The 22,713-nt window shown below is 38.0% G+C and overlaps 1 non-coding gene and 1 pseudogene across 1 annotated transcript; one reads left to right on the forward strand and one right to left on the reverse strand.

Annotated features, from left to right (window-relative positions):
• Positions 1-12,311: 12,311 nt before the first annotated feature.
• LOC127250157 (uncharacterized) lies at positions 12,312-17,525 on the reverse strand (annotated as a pseudogene).
• Positions 17,044-17,150, forward strand: LOC127250762 (small nucleolar RNA R71). The gene has a single exon (XR_007838783.1). It is a non-coding gene; the product is annotated as a small nucleolar RNA R71 (small nucleolar RNA).
• Positions 17,526-22,713: the final 5,188 nt, after the last annotated feature.

Raw genomic sequence — 22,713 nt, forward strand, 5'->3', positions numbered from 1 at the left:
AAGATGTTGATATACTATTTTCTTTTTTCTTTTTTTTTTTTTTTTTCTCAGCTTTATTTAGTTGCGTATAGGAAATAATCTCAGTCAAATGGTATATACTTTTACACACTTTTCAAAAGAAGTTTTTTATTATTTTAATAAAATTTAGGTTTTTTTTTTTCATTTTAATTTAGTTCAAAATCAAAATCAAAATTAATAATATACATAGTTTTTAATAAAAATACATATTTTTTTTTTACAAAATATAATGTTAAAAATACTATTCCCTCCGTCCCACATACTATGTCCATATTGTCTTTTCTGGCCGTCCCAGATACCATGTCACTTTCCTTTTTTGGAAAATAATTATATACTTTGATCAAATTTTAAACTTTTTAATTTTATTTTTTTAAAATTTTAATTAAACTAATTAGTTATCTTAATCTTAATTTATAATTATTTATATTATAGAGTAATTATTTTCACTAATATATTCTTAATTATCTACTAATTATACTCCCTTAAAATACCGTGTCTATAGTGTAGCAGACAAAATATGTAGGACGGAGGGAGTACTATTTAAGTCAAAATTAAATAAATAAATAATAAAAAACTCAAATTACTCAAACAAAACCAAACAAACATGCTTGCGTAATAATTACAATTTTGTTTGGTTGAGCTTGGAATCTTTATTTTTTTATTATTTTTTATAACGTAGAAATCCGCAACTGCTACCTGAAAGTGCGTACGGGTAAACCTCGGTCGAACCTAATACCATCATGTGTAGCAAATGAATTTGGAGAGGCGTCGAAATGTGAACCCATGACCTCAAGGTTGAAATTTTTATTTAAATTTTTAATGTGGAGAGTTTTTATTTGGAATATTTTTAAAATTAAATTGAATCATTTTTATTTTTATATTTTGAATTTTGTATTTTTATTTTTATTTTTTTAAAATATTCTAAAATGAGACAATGGTCTGTTTGGTTGTTGTATATATATATACACACAATTTTTTGTAATAAGATAAATATATATATTTTTATAAAAAATAGTGAAAAATAAATTTTTAAAAAAAAAAAAATCACTAGAAGAACAAGCACAGTCTTGATACGATTTCTTAAAAATAATTTGAAGGAGGCTTGTTTAATTATTATTATTATTATATGCTTTTTATTATAAATGAGATAAGTGAAATTGTGTTTGGATATATCTTTTAATATGATGTAATTAATTTGATTTAAAAAATAGCATATGTAACATGTTCGAAAGTAGACACGTCCGGCGCCTAGGTCACGCCCGTGCTGAGGTTCATATCAGTCGTCCCCTGTGCGTAATACTTTCGGAATATACCATACAATATGAGATAACAATGCAGAACACATACCTGCACCAAAACATATGTCGTCAATCAGTCATACAGGACAAGGGGCTCGCACATATGGGACGGACTATGGCCGAGAACCTGGGACAGGAATGTCAACCCGTGACAATACTCCCCCACTTCAAGTCGTAAACGCCTTCGTGCGATGCTACTTAAGTGCATTGACGTTGTTTCTTGCACCTTCAGTATACTTCTAGGCGTCAGTCCGTCGACCCTTTCCTGCATACCTACATTCTTTGTGCTCACCAACAGCCAACGAGGTTTTCCGTAGCCAATCCACATGCAACCTAACATTCCGCTGCTCATCTCCGCATACCATCCGGGATATTCTTTGTTGCAACTTGTGTATTTTTCGCGCGAAGATTGTCTGTAACGTAGCTTTTTCCTCACGAACTAAGCTCGGCCATTAGCCTACCAACATCGTCGAGCATACTTCCCCACCCTAGGGGTAAATGTCCAGTTCCCTAAGGACATGCTTTTTTTTTTTTTCTTTACGGGCCCACAGGCATGCTCCTTCGCCGAGTAATGCCCCACTTGTTTGTTTCGTTCACCATCAGCGTCAAGGTCCGCTATGACACCAATGTTGGAATTGGGTCAACTCAACACTAGTATGATATTATCCGTTTTGGGTTGAGCTCGCACGGATTTGTGTTTAGACTTGCTTCAAAATGCCTCGTACTAATGGAGTTCATGTGAAACTTATAAGGTGTTAGATTTTCTTCAAATCTTCCAATGTATGACTTGGGTTTGCACTCCAATAATCTTATGGCAAAAAATTTGGAAACAAGGAAGAACAACACACCGATGTTTATTTGGAGTAAAATTCTACTATGAAAAAATGAGTGAGAATGACCATAAATTTACATAGCAGTAAAATAGATAATAACTCAACTAACTTCACATAATTACTCCAATGAACCTAAACGAATTCGACTGGTACTGAAATGGCATACAAAACTGTAGAAAAAAACTAACATAATTGATTGACATTAATTTAAAGAAATAAAATATAATTAGTTGAAGATAAATATCTTCAAATAAAATTCACTAATTTTTTTCACTCCCCCTTAGTGCATTTTTTTTTTACTTGTAACTCCCAAGGCAGCCCTGAAGCTTTCAAATTTTGGTTTTGCAAGTGCTTTCGTGAACATATCTGCTATTTGACCATCTGATTCAACTCCATTCAACACGATTTCATGGTTCAACACATTTTCCCGAATAAAATGATGACAAACCTCAATGTGCTTCGTTCTTCCATGAAAAATGGGGTTAAATGGGAGTTTAATGGCACTTTCATTGTTGCACTTAATTTCCACAGGCTGCTCACTGATAGATGATATCTTAGTCAACAAACGCTTCAACCAAATACATTCTTGAGCAGCCAACAAAGCTGGCATATACTTTGTTTCAGCACTTGATAAGGCAATAGTTGGTTGCTTTCTGTTGCACCAAGAAATCATAACTGAACCAAATGAAAACAATAACCTGAAGTGGATCTACGATCATTCACATCACCAGCCCAATCCGGATCGACGAATCCACTCAACAAGAAATTTTCAAATTTCACGTACAAAAGACTATAATCCAAAGTACCCTTGATGTAGCGCATATTCTCTTTCCGGCATAAAATGGGGAACTCTAGGGGTTTTTGTAAATTGAGAAACAACGCTAATAGAGGAAATAATCTCTGGTCTAGTGATTGTCAGATAAATTAAGACCCAACTAGCTGTCTGAACTTTTTCACATCTTTCAATGGCTTTCCTTCATCTTTCTTCATCTTCAAGTATGATTTCATTTGAGTAGATTTTCCTTTGACTCCCTTATGTCAAAACGCTCCAAAAGTTGTTTGGCATAACCCTTTTGTGAGATGAAGTATCCTTGGTGAGTTTTGTTTATTTCAATACCTAAGAAACAACTTGGCTTGCCAAGATTTTTCATCTCAAAACAAAGAGATAATTCATTCTTGAGTTTAGAGATTCCAACTTTATTGTTTCCTGTGACTATTATGTCATCCACATATAGCAATACTACTAGGTGAGACGCTGAATCCAATTTTACAAACAAGCTTGAATCTGCATTCGAAACTTTAAATTCACAAAAAATTAGATATTGAGCCACTTTTCCATACCATGCGCGTGGGGATTGTTTTCGTCCGTACAACACCTTTTGCAAGTGGCACACATGGTCAGGGAACCTATTGGAGATTAACCCAGGAGATTGTTGCATATAAATATCACGATCAAGCTCACTGTAAATAAATGTGTTCTTAACTTCCAACTGCCACAACTTCCATCCATGTGTCACGGACCGAAACTTTGGCCGAGTATTGCCGAGAGGAAGATGCAAACAGACGCCGAGTCGGCGGCGCGCCAAAACTGGGAGGCTAGCAGAGATCCTTCAAGATATTCCAGAACATTCTAGAAGTTCCAAGATTGCCCCTCAACCGAATTGATGATTATCAACTAGATTTAGATTATCCGTATCTCTTTATCCATATCTCTTTATCTAGATATCTTTATCTGTAGGTTGTTAAGATATAGCATATCCAAGTGTGGATTTGATAAGATATGACGTATCCATATCTTGCTAAGATATAGCGTATCCATATTAGAGTGCCTATATATAGAGGAGGGGTCTTCACTTGTACTTCACTTCAGTTTTGAGAGTTAATAGAACACTCTACTTTGCTGGGTGCATCTTATAGTGTTCTTACTTTAGCGTGCGTTAGATATGTGTGCAAGACTGTACTAGCGAGTTCTCGAGGGAGTCGAAGAATCGCTAGGACGACGAGAAGGTGTTCGAGGAGGAACCATCCGACCCGTTACTAGTGGTATCAGAGCTGCATTTGAGGGATGGAGACTGACAACTCTGATGCTGAGTTCGAGGTTGAAAACCAGGTCCCGAAGCGGAGCCGGAGGAACACGAGGGACCAGCCTGCGGACATCATGGGATCATTTGAGACCAGGTTGGCCAGGGTGGAACTGACCGTTGGAGATCATCATGACAAGCTTGACGAGGTGGAACAACGTATTTGCGCTCTCGAGTTTAGTGAGTTGCGCGATGGAATACTGGCCTTGATCAATTCCGAGAGGGAGGAGTCTAAAAAACGGGAACTGGCGACTATGGAGCTTACCGAGGCGTTAAGGGTTGAGGTAGTCACCCTGAAGGAGACCGTGGCGGAGTGCAGGGTCCAGATCGTGAGGCTGGAGAAAGCCAAGGTTTCAGAACCTTCGGGTGTTCAAGAGGAGTTGACAATGTTAAGGGCAGCGCTAGCCGAACTCCGGGCGAGGAGACCGATTGGGGTTGCCTCAGCAGCCCCAAAGGGGAATATACCGTGTCCCGAGAGTTATGCTGGGGAGCGGAAGGCTTGAGCTGTGGATGACTTTCTCTATGATATGGAGAAATACCTCGAGGATTCCGACATCATGGGAGATGAAGCCAAAATCTGCACGGCATCTCGGTTCTTAAAAGGCATGGCCCGTACTTGGTGGAGACGGAACAAGGGAATGCGTGACAATGAGGGAGGCATCACGACTTGGAGGATATTCAAGCGTGAACTTAAGGCAGAATTTGCACCGGCTGATGCAGAGGATGAGACATGGTGCACGATTCATCGGTTAGAGCATCGAGAAGGTCACTTGAAAGAGTACGTCGAGAAGTTCTCCGATCTATTGTTGGAGGTGCCAAGTATGTCACCTAAGGATGCGTTATTGACATTCTTCGAAGGCCTGAGGCCGTGGGCTAAGTTGAGGATTAAGGAGAAGCTCCCTTCAACGGTCAACGAAGCAATCAAGTATGCTCAATGGTTACTTGAGGTCGAGCAAGAGGGGCCCAGTGGGGAAGACCAATTAAGGGGGATTAACCAAGACGGAAGTGAGGGAGACCAAACTTGGCAAACTCCATGGGCTAGTGATACCAACGAGATGTGGCAGCAATCCGCAGCTAGGGTCGGAAATGCGAGGAGGCCAGGACCAACATACGACGGGTGTTTTGTCTGCAGGAGCAAGGATCACTATGCTAGGGATTGTCCAAGTCTATGAGGCATTGTGGTGTTGGACGGGCCGTCGGAGGTGACGGAAGGCCGGGTAGCTTGCACAAAAAAGGCGGCCCCTGCCGATACCCTTGGATGAAGGATGCTCGTTAAGGTGTGGATAGGTGGAGTGTTGGTGACATGCTTGCTCAACCTGGGCACTGATGACAACTACCTGAGCGAGAAAATAGCGCGTACGATTAGCTTACAGTGGGTACCTTCTGGAGGACGATTCAAGGGAGTCAATGGTGGATGGACTCCTATAGTTGGGGTGGCTAGAGACGTGCCCATCTAGTTAGGCTATTGGAAAGGTATCAAACTATTCAATATAGCTCCTTTGGACGAGTATGCGGTGTTTCTAGGGATGAGGTTTATGGACCATGTCAAGCCCATAATGGTCCCGCATGAGCAAAGGTTCACAATCACAGAGGGTAGGACACTGTGCAACGTGATGGTTTATAGGGAGAGAGAGCTCAACTCGAAACAAGTGAAGAAGGGTCAGAAAGAAAGGTAGTCGTACTAGCAACAATTCGGAGTGATGACAACATCCATAGTGATTGCGAGCAAGACGTCAAAGGCCCGTCTAATGACTTAGGGCGAGTCCTCAAAGGGGTCAAGAAAACCACACAGGATGGTCTGCTTAAGTGGCTACCCCCTTATAGGATGATCAATCATGGTGTCGATAAGGTGAGTGGTGCAAGACCAGCCCATCGGTCTACATACGAGATGTCTCTTATTGAATTAGTGGGTGTTAAGGAGAAACAGTATATGATCCTTGCGGAGACTAAGTTAAAGAGCAAACGTCGACTTGGAAGGACGAATGGGGTGATAGACTCTTTGAGTTGCAAAGGACTGTGTGAATTCCAGCAGGTAATGCCGAAGAAGCTAGTAGGAGTGTACGAGAGACCGATCCAGCCAACAGTACACTATAGTAAACGTTGGCAAGAGCGTGTAGGAGTCGTCAGATCCAACCTGGAGGAGTCTCGACAAGGAGTGAAGACATAGATGGGCCAGAGGAGGATGTTCCAAGAGTCTAAAGGAGAAAATGTGAGACCCATAAAGAACAGAGTCAGCAAGGAGGCGGAAGAGATCGTAGCGGACAAGAGGGCCGGACACATAAGTCGACCACTACTAATGAAGTTTCCGGCTAGGTGGTGTGGATTATCGAAGTCCAAGGCGAGCTGGAGAGAGACCAAAGGCGTAGCGGACAAGAGGGCCGGGCACCTGAGTCGACCCCTGCTGGTGAAGTTCCTGACTAGATGACGTGGATTATCTAAGTCCAAGGCGAGCTGGAGGGAGACCAAAGGCGTATGGTTCTTTGAGGAGTGTACTAATGATTTAAAGGCATTGAGGGCAATGCCTAGTTCAAGTGTGGGAGGATGTCACGGACCGAAACTTTGGCCGAGTATTGCCGAGAGAAAGATGCAAACGGACGCCGAGTCGGCGGCGCGCCAACACTGGGAGGCTAGCAGAGATCCTTCAAGATATTCCAGAACCTTCTAGAAGTTCCAAGATCACCCCTCAACCAAATTGATGATTATCAATTAGATTTAGATTATCCGTATCTCTTTATCCATATCTCTTTATCTAGATATCTTTATCTGTAAGTTGTTCAGATATAGCATATCCAAGTGTGGATTTGATAAGATATGGCGTATCCATATCTTGCTAAGATATAGTGTATCCATATTAGAGTGTCTATATATAGATGAGGGGTCCTCACTTGTACTTCACTTCAGTTTTGAGAGTTAATAGAACACTCTACTTTGTCGGGTGCATCTTATAGTGTTCTTACTTTAGCGTGCGTTAGAGATGTGTGCAAGGCTGTACTAGCGAGTTCTCGAGGGAGTCGAAGAATCGCTAGGCCGACAGAAAGGTGTTCGAGGAGGAACCATCCGACCCGTTACACATGGTACGCCGCGAGTGAGACAATGGTTCGTACTGTCACCATCTTTGCTACAGAACTTAACATCTCTTCATATTCTACACCATAGCTTTGAGAAAAACCCCGAACAACTAGACGAGCTTTATGCCGGTCAATGGATCCATCTAGTTTTCTTTTCAACTTGTAAACCCATTTGCATGTCAGAGGCTTGCAATTTTCAGGTTTGGGTACAAGTATCCATGTGTTATCAATGGATCCATCATATTTTTCTTTTCAAATTTATTCTTCCATTGCCGTCTCCCACTTTGATGTTCCCTTTGTTTCTTCATAATTTTACAATTCTTGTTCATCAACAGCTCTAGCAAATAAACACAATGACACAATGCATAAGTTAAGACCCACTTCATAATCCTTGAAATAGGTTGATTGACATCTTTCCCTAGCCGGTCTTGAACTTTCCAGTGGTATATTTCCAGTATCAGACATTTGTTGTGTGCTCAAGGATATTTCTTAAGTGTCGAAGCCTTTTTGCGGGCTCAGCAAGTCCTGAGTTTGCTCCTCAATGTCAACACTATCTCTACAATTTATGAAGTTAGCTCCATAATGTCTTCATAATCATTAAGAAGGATTTCTTGATCACTTGATTTTCCTTCATATAGTGACGAGATTTATCGAATACAACATCTCGAGAGGTGATGAACTTTTTAGTTTCTAGGTCCATGCACTTCCAGCCTTTATATGAGAATCATAACCAACAAAGATACATCTTTTTACTTTCGGGTCAAGCTTTGTTCGGTTAGACTTCGATACATGAACATAGCATATAGACCCAAACACTCGAAAGTAGCTAACATCAGGTTTTATTCCAAATAAAATTTCAAATAGGGACTTTTTCCTTACATGGCCATAGGGGCAGCCTATTAATCACATGAGAACCGCAGTATATAGTTTCTGCCCAAAGTTCAAAAGGGAGAGACTTGTCATGAGTCCAAGACAATGCATTAACCGTTATATGAGCTATTTTTCTTTTCACAACTTCATTTTGTTGTGGAGTGTTCGGGCACGTCAGCTGCCGTTGAATGCCATGGTTATCAAAAAAGTGTTTTAAAGCAATCGAGACAAATTCACCACCATTGTCGATTCGAAAGCACTTTATATTTTGTCCAAAAGTTTTCTCAACCAATATATTGAACTCAATAAACTTGCTCATAACTTCACCCTTTTATTTTATAAAATAAACCCATACAAATCTAGAGTGATCATCAACGAGAAACATGGCGTAACGATAGCCGCTAAAGCTCGCCGTCTTTGTTGGCCCCATGAGATCTATGTGCACCAATTTGAAAGGATTTGGTTTCCGTTCACGAGAGCTTTGGAACGGAAGACGATGTGCTTTGCCAAATTGACATCCTTGGCTTCACATTTTTTCGAATGTCATTCAAAACCGACATCCTTTTATCAAATTGTTTGATGCAATCTGCTTCAATAACGGATAACCAACATGACCAAGTCTCGCGCCGCACTCCCACTTTGACTTATTTTCTTTGCATAAGCTTCCTCTACGGACAAGACAAATAGATAACCTCCTTTTCTTCCCGAAAGTACAACATCAGCTTCAATATTTTTCACATTGTCGAGAACTTGAACTTTATTTGGGCCAAAAATAACGAATTTACCACGATCCGTAATTTGAGATACTAAATTAAAATTTTCCTCAAACCTGGAACATGATAAACATCATCCAATTTGAGACTTTGAGTCCTTATATTTCCACCAACACAAACTTCGGCTACACATTCTTTAATAACATGATATGTCGTATTATCGGTTGTAACGGTAACACATTCTCCATTGTGTTGACGCAAATTTGAGAGCATTGATCCATCTCCAGCTACATGGTGCGAGCAGGCAGAATCCACAATCCATTCATTGTGAATTTCAATTCTGCAATGAAACATTGCTCCCAATTTGATTGATCATTCCTTGCAATCTTTTCACTTATAATATTCTCATCAGCAAGCTTTACTCGAAAATATTTCTTAATATGGCCCAATTTTCCACACCTGAAACATTTTATCTTATTTCTTCTTCCATCAAAAGGCTTCCTTGCATGTGATCCTTTATCATGACGTCGTTGGCTTCCTCCAGAACTAAACTCATTCTTAGTTTTGGATTTTCCCTTTGTAAATATGACCTGTCGCGCGGTCAATCAAATATTTCACTTACTCCGTGATCACAATTTAATGTAATATAGGGGAAGGGATCGTCTCCACAGGGATTGTGTGATTCACTCTTTCGTGTTCTAATGCAGTAAATAAAGGGGGATTTTTCTTTTATTATCTAATTAAAATAAAATAACAAAGCAATTAAATTAAAGGGGAACTGACTATCAAGGGGATGCCTGGCTCAAGAGGTGATGCAGTTATGACACTTGTGTTCTATCATTAATTCAATTAAATTGATTCTTATTAAAGTATCAATAAATTGGTTATAGTTATCAACAAGCTCTGACAACCAATTTTTCCTTACAGTGTAGGTAATTAAGGTACGACCGTTAAGTACCCATAATTAAGCAAATAAACCTAGGTGTGCCCATAAGAATATTGCCTAACCGCATTCCAATCTAGAAAAACCCAATTCAAAACAATTACCACCTAAGAGAAGCAATTATATTTGATTGTCTAACCCCCGGGAAGGAACTATTCAACCCGGTTGTCACCTATTCAAGTGCGAATACAATTACGGATATCCTACTTGAATTGACTTTAGATTATCAGACTAATTTAAATATCGGTACCAAAATATTCAATCCATCTAACAATCACAAACGCTATTCTCAGAATTAGACAAATATTGATAATCAAAAAGAACTTTTATAAAGAAAATCAAGAATCTCCAAAACAAAAGAACCAAAACATTATCACCCCTCAAACCAAAAAAGTATCTACTCCATAATTAAATAACAAAGAACAAAAGAGAAAGATGATGTCATAGTGGGAGGGGGAAATCTTCTCTGTCGATTTGCTCCTGCGCGATCTATGGATCTGTCAGTCTCCTGCTCATGTGCGTATCTGCCCTAGCCGTTCTCCCCCTTTTGAAACGTGTGATCCCTCCTTTTATTTAATGTTTGCCCTAATTATTTTGTAGATGGGCTTTTGGGCCTTTAATTAATTTTATTTCTTTTTTCTGCCAATGATGCCGAATTTAATATTTGCCCTCTGCACACAGCAAATAAACAATTCGCATATAAATTAGGTAGAATCCAATCAAAATCACCCAATTATCGCATATGATATGAATATAAAACGCATGCGATTTCTAACTATGAATTCTCCCCACGCCTAGATCATGCTTGCCCTCAAGCATAAATTTGAAATAAGCCAAAGAAATCGCAGGCAACTCGATATGACAAGAGGATCCAACACAACCAATTCAATCCGACTTTTAACACATCAAGCCAAGTCAACCTCACAAGATTAAGTGTTTTCTCACATGTTTTCTGAAGGAATTAAATGTATAATTGGCTCAACACTCAGGTAGTGCAACAAAAGATTATCCTATAGGCTTGAGTAAAAATCAAATCTCCCTTACTTAAAATATTCGAATCTAGCATAAAGAATCAAATGGACTTTCAATAAGGGTTGTAACGGGGCTTATGGTCAGGGTAGGAAAAAGGATATACAAGGGCTAAAATATGTCATAAAAGAACACAATAAGAACACGATGCTAGCACATGAAGAACAAATCGGCATAAACAATCAAATCCTTACTCTATTAACTACCCAAACTTTAATAATGAAATTAAATGAAAATACTTTATTAAGATAATTATTTATTTATTTATTTATTTTTGTATTATTTTTTTTTTTTGCTTCTTCTTTTGTTTTTTGTTTTTTTTTTGTTTTTTTAATTTTTTAATTTTTATTTCTTTTTTTTTTTTTGATTTTTTGATTTTTGATTTTTGATTTTTTTTTTGATTTTTTCCTATATATATATATATATATACCTACACTGCCCACAGTTATTCCTTCATACTATGTCTTATTCCTACCCAAAGTTCGTTTCTAACTAGCGCCGAAGAAATAAAGTGCATCACAACATGGACTTAAAGTAATTCTTTCTAACATAGGGTTCAAATCGGAGAAGGCTCAATCGAAAGAAGGGTATGAGGCTAAAAAATAGTTTATTATAAAAGAAAAAATAGGCTAAGAAGGCTCAAATGGGCTAACTAGGGGAATATATTGTGCTGGGTAATAAAGAAAGGCTTAATGGGTTACCTAATGCCCTTATCATTTTCAAAACGCAAGACCCGATAGTTGCAAGTTCAACATGCATAATCACTCAAGTTCTAGGTCATCTAATTGAGCACTACAAATCACACATGAAAATTTTTTTCCAAAAGCTTGAATATATGCAATTTATTTTCTACTATGACTTTTGGAACATAGGCTCAAATTCTCACAGGGTTCAAACGTCGACTTGACTTAACATATCATCAATCAAATGTCATTAGTCATGCCAAACTAACCTATCACACAAATCACCTTTGACTCACTTCAGACTAATCTCAAAAACATGCGAAAAGACAGCAAATCAGGCATAAAAATAGCACAAAAAATCTCTCCCCACACCTAAAGTATGCATTGTCCTCAATTTAAAGAAAGCAATAAAAGAAGAGAGGAACTTCCCTGGAGTCCATAGGGGGTGTAGTAGTTGGGAGCTTTGTTAACACCTCTTCATTTGATCGTGATTTTTAGGGAGGCTTGAAGTTCTCCTAAGTCCTGCGAAAACAACTAACCAACGCAAGCCATTTAGAGGAGCGGATGTGGTGATCGGCGATGACTGAGCAGGGAAGGAAGAAGTCGACGGCGCCGGAGGTTGGAGGCGGCGACTAAACCAAACAAAACTATCAAAAGTGTTATTAGCAATTAAATAATAAAAATAAATAAAATTAAAGAAAGCAATTAAATGATTTTGGGTTGTCTCCCAAAAAGCGCTTTTCTTTATAGTCTTTGAGCTAGACTTTGTTGCGTCTCAGTCCTCAACTTCGATATCGGCGAGAGACACCAACTCTACAGATTCAAGTGGGAATCCCTCATAATATGACTTAAGACGATGTCCATTGACCACAAACTTTTTCTCCGTCCTTAAGCTCTGAATCTCCACTGCACCATAAGGAAAAAGTTTAGTAACGATAAAGGGCCCTATCCACCTAGAGCGCAGCTTTCCAGGGAAAAGCTTAAGACGAGAGTGATATAATAAGACTTTATGTCCGATCTCAAAATTTTTTCTAGAGATGTGATGATCATGAAAGGCTTTTGTCTTTTCCTTGTAGAGTATCGCATTCTCGTATGCCTCTTGTCGAATCTCCTCAAGCTCTTGAATTTGCATTTTTCGATGGGCTCCGGCTTCTTGAAGATTCATATTGCACTTTTTCACTGCCCAAAATGCCTTGTGTTGAATTTCCACAGGTAAATGGCAAGGTTTTCCATACACCAATCGAAATGGGACATCCCTATTGGTGTCTTGTATGTTGTTCGATATGCCCACAGAGCATCGTCGAGTCTCGAGCTCCAATCTTTTCTGTTCGGTTGAACTGTTTTCTCCAAGATAGACTTGACTTCGCGGTTGGAGACTTCAGCTTGTCCATTCGTTTGAGGATGATATGAGGTTGACACCTTGTGAAGCACTCCATATTTTCGAAAAAGTGCAGCCACGGTTTTGTTGCAAAAGTGAGTCCCTCTATCACTCACAATTGCCTTTGGCACTCGAAATCGAGAGAAGATATATGACTTAATGAATTCTGCAGTCACCTTAGAATCATTAGTTCGGGTGGCTCTTGCTTCCACCCATTTTGAGACATAATCAACAACCAAGATAATATATAAGCATCCATATGAATTAGGAAAAGGTCCCATAAAATCTATGCCCCACACATCAAATATTTCGACAAACATCATAGGCGATTGAGGCATTTGATTACGAGAAAAGAGGTTACCTGTTCGTTGACATCTATCACAAGACTTACAAAACTCAAATGCGTCCTTGAAGAGAGTAGGCCAGTAAAGTCCACTGTCCAACACCTTCCTAGCTGTCTTCTTGGATCCAAAGTGTCCGCCACATGCCATAGAGTGACAAAAGGTCAAAACAGAATGAAATTCACTTTCATTAACGCACCTTCGAATGATCTGATCAGAGCATCGCTTCCAAAGGTAGGGGTCATCCCAAATGTAGTATTTTGCATCACTGCGGAGCTTATCCCTTTTTGCCTTTGCCCAACCTGTAGGAAACTCGTTAGTGACTAACTAATTAACAATATCAGCATACCAAGGGTGTGTAGTCGCAATAGAGAGAAGCTGTTCGTCAGGAAACGACTCTCGAACAGGAACTGCATCTGACTCCACGGGTATACGACTCAAGTGGTCAGCTACCAAATTTTCAGTTCCTTTCTTGTCGCGAATCTCTATGTCAAACTCTTGCAGAAGGAGTACCCATCGAATTAATCGAGGTTTGGCTTCCTTCTTTGCCATCAAGTAACGCAGAGCTGCATGGTCAGAGTACACAAACACCTTAGTGCCTAAAAGATAAGACCTAAATTTATCAAGAGCAAAAACAATAGCAAGCATCTCTTTCTCCGTGGTGGAATAATTTAATTGAGCGCCATTCAGTGCTCGCGAAGCATAGTAGATGACATGAGAGGCTCTCCCAACTCGTTGCCCTAGAACGGCTCCCACTGCATTATCGCTTGCGTCACACATCAACCGAATGGCAAGTCCCAATTCGGAGGTTGAATAATCGGTGGTGTTGTGAGGCGCTCTTTCAGTGCTCCAAATGCCTTCTTGCAATCGCCATTGAACTCAAATGCTACATCTTTCTGCAGGAGGTGAAACAATGGTGCTCCAATTTTGGAGAAGTCCTTGATGAAGCGTCGGTAGAACCTGCATGTCCTAAAAAACCACGTAGCTCTCGCACAGAAGTAGGGTAAGGTAAAGCAGTGATTAGCTCAACTTTAGATTTATCTACTTCTATGCCCTCATGTGACACCTTATGGCCTAAAACAATTCATTGCTGAACCATCAGTTGACATTTCTCCCAATTGAGCACAAGGTTAGTTTCGATGCATCATTTCAAGATTAAAGTCAAATTACCTAGACAATCATCAAAACTAGAGCCACATACACTAAAGTCATCCATAAAAACTTCAATGATTCGCTCAATATATTCAGAGAAAATACTTACCATACATCTTTGAAATGTAGCAAGAGCGTTACACAAACCAAAAGGCATCCTTTTGTAGGCGAAAACTCCAAACGGACAAGTGAATGATGTTTTCTCCTGATCCTCGGGTGTTATCGCTATCTGAAAATAACCTGAAAATCCATCTAAAAAGCAGTAATATGCGCGACCAGCAAGTCGTTCAATCATTTGATCAATATAAGGGAGAGCAAAATGATCCTTTTCTGTTACCGCATTCAGCTTACGGTAATCTATGCATTGGCGCCATCCAGTTTGTTTTCGAACCGGGAGCTTTTCTCCTTTTCGAGTCTCTTCCACCGTTACTCCAGCTTTCTTGAGAACCACTTGAACCGGACTCACCCACCTACTATCGGAGATAGGGTAGATGATACCAGCTTCGAGAAGCTTTAACACTTCTTTCTTGACTACCTCAGTCATAATCGGGTTCAACTTCCTTTGAGCTTGTCTCACTGGTTTTGAATCCTCCTCGAGTGTGATCCTATGAGTACAGAGCGAGGGATCAATACCTTTTATGTCAGCGATCATCCATCCAATGGCGGTCTTGTGATCTTTTAGAACCTTAATCAATTTCTCTTCTTGTTCTGGTGTCAATTTTGCAGAGATGATCACCGGTAGAGTCTTCTTCTCTCCCAAATAAGCGTACTTTAGAGTTTCAGGTAAAGGCTTCAATTCCAATTCAGGTGCCTGCATCAAAGATGGTAATAAACATTGATTAGACTCATGTAAGAATATTGGAGCTAATTCATACCTTGGTGACACTCTTGGAGTTGAGTTAAGCTCCTTGAGAACTTTTCTTATTCTCTTGTCTACGGCTATCTCTCTCCCATGTTCTTTCTCCAGATGTTCCATTAACACGATCTTCAATTCGTCGGAACCACTTAATCCAAATGCGTCCTGCACCAAGGGATCAATGATATCAATTGCATATAATGTTTCAGAATCAATAGGATGTTTCATAGCATCAAAAATATTGAAATGGACTTCTTCTCCATCAAATTCCAAAGCGAGAGTGCCTTTCCGTACATCAATTTTTGCTCTTGCAGTGCACATAAAAGGTCTTCCTAACAAAAGAGACGGTGGATTAAAGCAGTGTGCATCATGCATATCCAGAATATAAAAATCAACAGGGAAAATTAAGTCATTAACTTGAACTAGCACGTCTTCTATCATACCATCAGGGTAAGCATTGGTTCAATCAGCAAGTTGAATAATAATTCCTGTTTCTTTTAAAGGCCCTAGATTTAAAGAATCGTACATTGATCGAGGCATGACATTAATAGCAGCTCCTAAATCTAGCATAGCCTTAGTTATCTCAGTTTTTCCAATCCTACAAGGGATAGAAAACATACCTGGATCACCTGTTTTGGGTGGTACCTTTCTTTTGAGAACAGCAGAAACATTCTCACCCGCTATAATATGCTCGTCCCCTCGCAATTTCCTTTTGTTAGTGCACAGTTCTTTCAAAAACTTTGCGTACTTGGGGATTTGTTTGATAGCCTCCAGGAGCGGGATATTAAGTTCTACCTTCTTGAATATTTCCATCATCTCTTTTCGTTTGTTTGCCTTTTGTGGTTTCTTCAACCTGTCAGGAAAAAGAGCTGATTTAGTTTCAGTAGGAGGAACAGAGTCAGGAAGTACCTTTTCGTGAAGTTCAGCTTCTTTTTCGATCTCCATCTCAATCTGATCCTCATTCTGTTCCTTTGAGATAGGAGGTGGACCTTCCAATTCCTTTCCGCTACGAAGAGTTATGGCACTGATGTTCTTCGGGTTTTGCTCTGGTTGCGCAGGCCACTTTCCTCTTTCTCGTAGCTGTTTTACCTTTTTTGAAACTTGGCTAATCTGACTTTGTAGCTTGTCGACAGTTGACTTCATCTCTTGCTGGAATTGCAGGGTACTGGTAGCCATAGACTTCACCAAGTCTTCCAAAGATGGACTGGAGTTACTTGTGGGTGCTTGGGGCGGCTGTTTCTCATAGAAACGAGGTTGTTGCATCTGCTGCATAGCTCCAAATGGTTGATGAGCATTACCCTGCTGTGCGTTTCCATAACGCAAGTTCGGATGATCTCTCCAGCCTGGATTGTAGGTGTTGGAGTATAGATTGTACGCTGGAGGTCTATTCATATCATAGTTTGCAGTGTTCACATCCACTGCACATTCTTCTTGGAGGGTTGGACATGCATCTGTAGGGTGTCCTGCACTCGTGCATATTCCACACGCCTTGACCTGGACACTCGGGTTGGATTTTTCCACAACTATCTTGCGAACGAAGCTCGTCAACTCAGAAAGTTGTTGCTGCATCGATTGGATGGCATGGTCACTGTTGTTTCCGCTCATCTGTCCAACATCTCTTGAACCAAATTGCTACGTGTTTTCAGCCATCCTCACAATAAGATCCCAAGCTTGTGCCGGCGTCTTATTTACTAAAGCTCCACCACTTGCAGCATCGATAATGTTCCTGTCCATCAACGACAAACAATCATAAAAGTATTGAATCAATAATTGAGGGGGAATTTGATGTTGTGGACATTTAATGATAAGCTTATTGAATCGCTCCCAATATTCATGGAGCGTTTCACCTGATTGTTGCTTGATGCCACATATCTCTTTCCTCAGGATCGCAGCTCTGGAAGCTGGAAAGTACTTCTCCAAAAATTTCTTCTTCATGTCGTTCCACGTGTCGATGCTTCCAGGTGGGAGATAGTAGAGCCAATCCTTTGCAGCATCTTTGAGTGAGAATGGGAAGGCTCTGAGTTTGATCTGTTCGTCAGTAACACCTGGTGGTTTCATGCTGGAGCACACCACGTCGAACTCTTGCAAGTGTTTATGAGGTTCTTCACCTGCAAGTCCATGAAAAGAAGGCAATAGATGAATTAATCCAGATTTCAGTTCAAAAGCAATAGTGTTATTCAGAGTGGGAAAGTTAATGCATAAGGGTTGCTGCGCCAAGTCGGGAGCAGCCAACTCTCTTAAAGTGCGGGTGTCCTCAGCCATGACAGTCTCTTGATCACTTTCAGAGTCGCTAGAGCTAGAGATTTTGAGATGGTTTAAATTGTGTTCTATCATTAATTCAATTAAATTGATTCTTATTAAAGTATCAATAAATTGGTTATAGTTATCAACAAGCTCTGACACCAATTTTTCCTTACAGTGTAGGTAATTAAGGTACGACCGTTAACTACCCCTAATTAAGCAAATAAACCTAGGTGTGCCCATAAGAATATTGCCTAACCGCATTCCAATCTAGAAAAACCCAATTCAAAATAATTACCACCTAAGAGAAGCAATTATATTTGATTGTCTAACCCCCGGGAAGGAACTATTCAACCCGGTTGTCACCTATTCAAGTGCGAATACAATTACGGATATCCTACTTGAATTGACTTTAGATTATCAGACTAATTTAAATATCGGTACCAAAATATTCAATCAATCTAACAATCACAAACGCTATTCTCAGAATTAGACAAATATTGATAATCAAAAAGAACTTTTATAAAGAAAATCAAGAATCTCCAAAACAATAGAACCAAAACATTATCACCCCTCAAACCAGAAGAGTATCTACTCCATAATTAAATAACAAAGAACAAAAGAGAAAGATGAAGTCATAGTGGGAGGGGGAAATCTTCTCTGTCGATTTGCTCCTGCGCGATCTATGGATCTGTCAGTCTCCTGCTCATGTGTGTATCTGCCTAGCCGTTCTCCCCCTTTTGAAACGTGTGATCCCTCTTTTTATTTAATGTTTGCCCTAATTATTTTGTAGATGGGCTTTTGGGCCTTTAATTAATTTTATTTCTTTTTTCTGCCAATTATGCCGAATTTAATATTTGCCCTCTGCACACAGCAAATAAACAATTCGCATATAAATTAGGTAGAATCCAATCAAAATCATCAAATTATCGCATATGATATGAATATAAAACGCATGCGATTTCTAACTATCAAAATATAACAATATCATGTTCATCACTCTTAGCCATCTGACGAGCCAGAGCCTCTTGATTTGAGAGCAAGTTTTCCAATTCCTCAATCGACAGTTGGGTTGCCCAGCCTTGAATTGACGTAACAAACAGTGTGTACTCCTTTCTCAATCCTCAGATGAGAAGTTGTTGTAGTCGAGATTCACTAATTTTTTCATTCACATCTAGCTCTGAAATTTCAGCGCAAATATTTATAATTCGTATGAAATACTCAGATATCGACATACTTCCCTGTGATGTTGCCGCCAATTCATTTTCCAAATATTGCAGTTGTGCAGTGTTTGTTTTGGAAAATAGTGCTTCTAGAGTATTCCACACCTTTTTGGGACTATCAACATCACGAACATGATCAATGAGCTCCTTGCTGATTAAAGTCCTCAAACCAAAGAGAGTTTTCCCGCACTTGATCTTCCATTTCCTCTGTGATTCAGCGTTCTCAGATGTGTTCGCTAGTATTGTCGTTTCATTTCCAGCAATCGATTCCCAAAAATCTTGACCTTGAAGATAGACCTCCATACACATCCTCCAATGCTTGTAATTTGTGCTTACAAGCTTTTCGACACCGTATTGAGTTGTTGAACTGTTTCCACTATTTGTTAAGTCCATGTTTGTCGACTTGGCTCTGATACAATATGGCAAAAAATTTGGAAATAAGGAAGAACAACACACCGATGCTTATTTGGAGTAACATTCTACTATGAAAAAAATGAGTGAGAATGACCATGAAGTTACACAATAGTAAAATAGATAATGCCTCAACTAACTTCTTATAATTACTCCAATGAACCTAGACGAATTTGACTAGTACTGAAATGACATAAAAAAAAACTTCAACACAAAACTAACATAATTTATTGACATTAATTTAAAGAAATAAAATATAATTGGTGGAAGATAAATATCTTCAAATAAAATGCACTAATTTTTTAAAAAATGTTTATTATGTGTTTGAGAGCTATATATATTTAATATATATATTATTTTTTATAATACAAAAAATATATATATATATATCTCTATATGATTATAAACAAATATAATTTAAAAGTTTAAATACTTTTCATAAAAGGAAAAAAAAAATTAATAACCTAGTGTGACTTGACCTAGTTTATAGGATATTAGGTTCAGATTAAGGTTTACCCAGAGCACACTCACAAGTAACGACTGCGGATTTCTACGTTTAAAAAAAATATAAAAAATCAATAAATAGGACATGAATCTCATGTTGATTCGGTCACATCAACATGGTGATGATTTTATCGGATCAATATATAATATATGTAAAAAAAATCTATATTATGCATATAGTAGCATATTTATAATACTCCCTCCGTCCCATAAGAAGGATATCATTTTCCATTTGCTTCCGTCCCAAAATAAGGATATCATTTTTTTATTTAGTAATTGTACTATCTACCTAACATAATTAATACTCTTACAACTTTCAATATATTACACAGATGCCATTATTTTTATATCACACAATCTAATATGGGCATTTTTTTCATTTTCACTATAAACCAATATAATACTAATATTCAAAAATTTTATGTGCAAAAAGTAAACGTTACTTTTCTTCCGGGACGGAGGTAGTATAATATATGTTATGTTATATAACATATCATATGATATTTTATTACACAATATATGATGTACTATATAAAAATATATATTATTTATATTTTTAGTATATGTTTATTTGATCAAATCAACATAAGATCCAACGCCCCCAATCAATAAAATGCATGTGTAGGGATGGAGAAATTTATCGAAAATACCGAAATACCGATTTATCGTACCGAATCGAATCGTATATACCGAAAATTTCAGTATACCGAAACTTTCGGTACGGTATCGGTATTGATTTTCGGAAAATTCGGTATTACACCGTACCGATATTTTTTATTAAATAATTTAATTTTTAATAAAAATAGTTAAAAATTACTTTAAAAAATAATAAACCAAAAAAAAAATTACTTTTTAATTCCTAAATCCTAACTTCCTTTCCTAACCCTAAATTTTGTATTCTACATTCAGACAAACTCAATCTTTTTCCGTTGCACAGAGTAGGCAGAGCTGCAGACCATATCGACGCGACGAAGCCAACCAACCCAATCCTCACCCGATTTTCGACTTGACTACGCAGATTAACGCCAACCACTGCCTGCCCGGCCTCCCCAGACCCCCTACTCGCATCTCACTCGTCGGTGCTTTACGAAAGGTATGTTCCAAAATCACAACACCAATTTTGCATTTTAGTTAAAATTTTTATGCCTATGTGTGTTTGTAATATTTGTTTTTTTTTTTTATTTGGCTTCTAGGAAAATATGTGCTTGTATATAGTTGACAAATAAGCAATTTTTTATGTATAATATTTATATATTGCAGAGCCAAATTTTCATTGTTTGCTGTGAATTTGAGTTAAAGCTAGAAAAAATGACACTGATTGTGTTTTTAACAATGAAATATATATTGGATCATCTATTACTGCAGGCTATCATTTATGTACTGAATTTAGACTATTTCTTGATAAATAAATTGTGAGTTTTGCTATCCTTTCTAAATAAATAGGTTTTTTCCCAAATTTTATTATAGATTAGAACTTAAAAAAATTAAGGTATATCTTTGAACACCAACCGATTAGATTAGATACATCTTTGTGCTAAAGACATTCATTTAATGCTATTTCGATTTGAACTATGTGATTATTTTCTTTTTATTCAATACAAGGTTTTCAAAACGCATTCTCTCAAAGGTGTGTATAATTACAGGAACTTATTATAGGGATCTCATCTTTAGTTGTACATATGCTACTTTTAATTATTTTGTAGTTGTATTATTTAATTATTTATTTTTGGTAATTTTTTTATTTTTTTTTTCATAATGGAGTTTGAATCTTCAAGTTCTTTTCCAACTCCAATGAGTGAGATACCGGATGAATACTCAAGCCGTAAGTGTTCAAGTCAAGACTTAACAAAGCCCTCCATGGCTCCTAAACAAAGGAGTCAATCTTAGTCGCATTGTGAAAAAGGGGTTTGAACATTAAAGAATGGAAGCAAACAATCAATCAGAATATGCAACTATTGTAAAGGTGAGATTCCCGTTAATTATGGAAGTACAAGTGGGTTAAAAAATCATTTGGTAAAAAAATGTAAGTTAAGTCCATTGTACGAGGGAATTGAAAATGAAAAAAAATAATGTGTTTTGACGAATGAGTCGTTAGAGATGGGACAAGGAAGTTCATTAGTATCACATTCTTTCAACCAAAAAAAGTGTGCATTGAACCCTTATTTTTTTCTTATCTCCAATAATATATTTTTCTTTATTATTGAACTTTTTATTGCAAATTGTGACATTCTTTTTTATTGTTGCAAAAAAGGTGTGCATTGAAGCTTATTGAGTATGTGATTAGTGATGAAGTATCATTTCGAGTAGTGGAGGGGAAAGGATTCATTAATTTTGTGCATGAGTTACAACCAAGATTTAGGCTCCCGGGCCGACGAAAGGTTGCAGATATGGTTTATGATTTATTCCTAGAGGAGAAATCTAAATTGAAACTTGCAGTAAATGGTCAAAGAGTGAGCATTACAACCGATACTTGGACATCCATTCAAAACATTAACTATATGGTGATCACAGCTCATGTTATAGATGATGAATGGAAATTGCATAAGAGAATTATTAGCTTTACAAAAATTACTTGTCATTCTAGAGAAGAAATTGGGAAAATGGTTAAAGTCTGTTTGAGGGAGTAGGGGATAGAGAAATTTTTTTCAATAGTAGTTGATAATGCTTCTTCCAATGACACTGCTATTGATTATTTGAGAAGGAGATTGAAGTTGGAAAATAAGTTGATGTTTGAAGGAAAGTATTTGCATTTGAGGTGTTCATGTCATATTATAAACTTAATTGTTAAGGATGGTTTGAAAGAGCTTGATGTATCGATTAATTCCATCAGAAATGTTGTTAATTTCATTCATTCTTTTCCTTCAAGATTGAATAAGTTTAGAGAGTTTTCAGTTTTAGCTAAGTTTTCTAACACATTAACAGTGCCTATGGATGTGAAAACGAGGTGGAATGCCACTTATAGAATGCTTGATGTTGCATTGAAGTATCGGAGAGTGTTTGATAGAATGGCGGAAGAATGAGTGCCTTTTATGAATTATTTTTCCGAGAAGAATGAAAAAGGTAAAGAAAGA

This window comes from Andrographis paniculata, unplaced genomic scaffold (assembly GCF_009805555.1).
Source record: "Andrographis paniculata isolate CXL003 unplaced genomic scaffold, ASM980555v1 Contig37END, whole genome shotgun sequence".
NCBI lineage: Eukaryota > Viridiplantae > Streptophyta > Magnoliopsida > Lamiales > Acanthaceae > Andrographis > Andrographis paniculata.